This window comes from Rhododendron vialii, chromosome 5a (assembly GCF_030253575.1).
Source record: "Rhododendron vialii isolate Sample 1 chromosome 5a, ASM3025357v1".
Lineage (NCBI taxonomy): Eukaryota > Viridiplantae > Streptophyta > Magnoliopsida > Ericales > Ericaceae > Rhododendron > Rhododendron vialii.
The window spans coordinates 33,482,862-33,486,096 of record NC_080561.1 but is presented as its reverse complement, the minus strand read 5'-3'; positions in this window follow the sequence as shown (position 1 = coordinate 33,486,096).

Sequence of the window (3,235 nt, the reverse complement as noted above, 5' to 3'; positions counted from 1 at the left end):
TTTGAGCCTTGAGGGATCCAATGCTTTATTTCTTTCTAATGGTTATTCGGTGGTTGTTTCAGGGTACAGTACTTATTAGTCTATTTATAACCAGCCACTAGCCAGTAAACATATTTTGTACTTCAAGATTTTCATTGATCAAACCTAGTGACAGTGACGAAGCCAGAATTTTGATTTGAAGAGAACCGGCTTAATAGATATATATTTTAATCAGAATATATACTTATTATATCATAAAATTTTTGCTTTCCTACATTATATTTGTACAAACCGAACCCAGTAATTAGGGTAGATTACGAGGGAGGATTTCAAACTTTCAAAAATTCTTAGTAACCGTATCCCCATGATTTTGTTTCCATTTTTTTCGGATGAAAAATCATTCAGCCTAGGAAAATCTTTATGAATAATAAATTGCATTCCCACTTTATCTGTATACTAGTGCTAACCCGTGCCTACGGCATTGCGCATTCCTGGTTGGAAGGGGATGGCAGTTGTGTGATTTAGATGAAAACTATGGGCACTTAACCAAGAAGTGGGAGGATGCACTACAGCCTTTGGATCAAATGAATCTAAGCCGTTTCAATAACTTGTCCCCACACCCTTCTGTTTTATAATGGGGATGGCAGTTGTGTGATTTAGATGAAAACTATGGGCACTTAACCAAGAAGTGGGAGGATGCACTACAGCCTCTGGATCAAATGAATCTAAGCCGTTTCAATAACTTGTCCCCACACCCTTCTGTTTTATAATAGAGATTGGCATAAAATATTTTTGATTGATATACGAAGAATAACTCATTAATTCCTTTAAGATTGGTGCAAGGATCAGTTTGATGACGCATCGATAAAAAAAATATATATTGATGACGCGCAATGTAAGCCAGAAGGAAAATGTCTCTTTATGAAATTAGGTTCACAATGCAAATTGAATTTATTGTATCAAAAGAAATAGATGAAAACACAAAAAAGCGTGCATGACGAAAAGTGCAAAGAAAAAAAAAAAAACTTAAGTAGTTCAGAGTTTTAAATCTATTGTAGATTGGAGCCATGCACGTCCAAAATGGTTCTATTTATTTTTTTGGGGAAGTTTATTTGCATTATCCTATGGTACACACCATTTATTAGGGAGTGTACCGTACGCACCGTGATTTTAAACCCTTGGATTTCAAAGGGAATAATCCGGACCACCCATTTATTAAATCAATTAATAAAATAAAAAAAGGGTTTAGCAGGTGACATATTGTTCTCTTCTCCTTGACTTTCTCTCCCTCTCCCTCATATGTAAAATACTACAAATTATATAATATAACCATAATTGTTATAACAACACAAAAAATTGGCACTTTCTTTCCACAATGTGTCGTACCAAAAGAAATCGATCAAATGATACTAGATATAAGACCAAAATATGGCGTAGCACAATCAATAATTATTATTCCCAAGCAAGATACAAATCTAAAATATCACAAATTAAATATCATATAGCTTGACATCCTAAGCCTTGATCGATCGTTCAAAAAATATACTCACTAACGACATTTAGATTGTACATTCAATTTATATATGATATGAAACCTGGTCCTCTGTTGTAGTTGAATGTAAGGTAGCCATGCAACCGTGACACAATAATAACAATTAAATCCGTTGAATTTTTTTTTATGTTTGTTGATTAAGTCATCTACGTAAATTTTTTCCTCAATCAGGTTTAGGAAGCTCTATCATCAGCACGCATATTAAATAATAGAATGATATTTTCCATTCAAGTAAGTGTCTAGCTATAAGCCATCAACTTCATTCTTGGTACGAATGACCTAATTGATATTATGTAAATTGTAAAAGATAGAAGATCTCGATAAAAAAAAAAAACCTTACGTGGGGCTCAGATGGTGCATTATTAAATTTTGATGTTGTATTGAAATTGAACGACGAGATTTGTTGAAGTATAAAATTTCAATGACTAACTATGTAATTTATCCTAAAAAATAACAACATTCTTTTAAAAAAAATAGAAATGAAGGGTGCAAAACTTGAATCCAAAATATTTTAGATTTTAAATAAATGTCCAAACTCCAACACCTTATCACTATGGTACACAATTGACAATTTGTAATTCTAAAAGCTATTAGTTATATAATACTTTCTTGTTCGTAGGGGTCCTATTTCCTGTTTGAAAATTTGAGAAGACAGTGACCTCAAATGCCTCCGTCTTAGTGTTGGGCTTGCACTTGTAGATTATATTATAGCTATGTCATTGGTGTAAATCAATATGTTGACTATAATAATTTTTTTTGAAAGAAAGTATAATGACAATAAATTTACAAAATTATTTAAATTGTACTTCCACGAACTAGTTCCAGGGACCACCATTAAATTTGGATTGGTATGCATAGGGTGAAGGTTTGGCACCGATCCACGTGTCAAATATACAGTGCCAATTGTTAAGTGCACCGCCCTGAATATTGATAAGATTGGGTAGTAATATAATTAATTTTACCAATTACAAAAAGGGGAGTAATTTTCACACTCTATTTTTTGATATTCACACTTATTTTTTTGTACTCCATTTTAGTGTCGATAGTGTATGTATTTGAGACAGTTGGATAATTAATTTTTTTAGTGACATCTCATTTTTCACGAAGGAATTTTGATTTTTTGAATTAAATTTTGTAGAGAAAAAATCTAACATAGACTAATATTTTGAGAGGAAATTGTAGTTGTATTCGAAAATTTGGATATAGTACTTATTTTTTGGCGAATTTCTTGAATGAAAATTTTGTGCGAGAACTTCATTTTTAGTTTAAATTATTGAGGTATTGTGTAGGAAAAATTAAAATTTGAAAAAATAGTGTGGAGGGAATTGAAAATTAAGATAATATGGTGGAAATTTTCAAATTTTGAAAAAATTATGTGATGGGAATTGAAAAAAATTAGGTTAAGTTTCGTACAACACATTGTGCTAAGGTAACGACAATCTATAGTATTGTTATAATATTTGTGATTATTTTATTCAATATTTGGTATTTAATTTACGTATATATTTTGCTTCGGTATAACTATTATGGATTTTTTACGACATATTTTTATTTTGTTGAGGAATATATCATCACAAAAAAAAAATACGACAGGTTGTGGTAAGGTAATGCCACTTTATGATTTTATCATAACAATTGTGGTTATATTATTTAATTATGGTATGCTATTTTGCCGATTATAACCATCGTTAACTGAACAAGCTA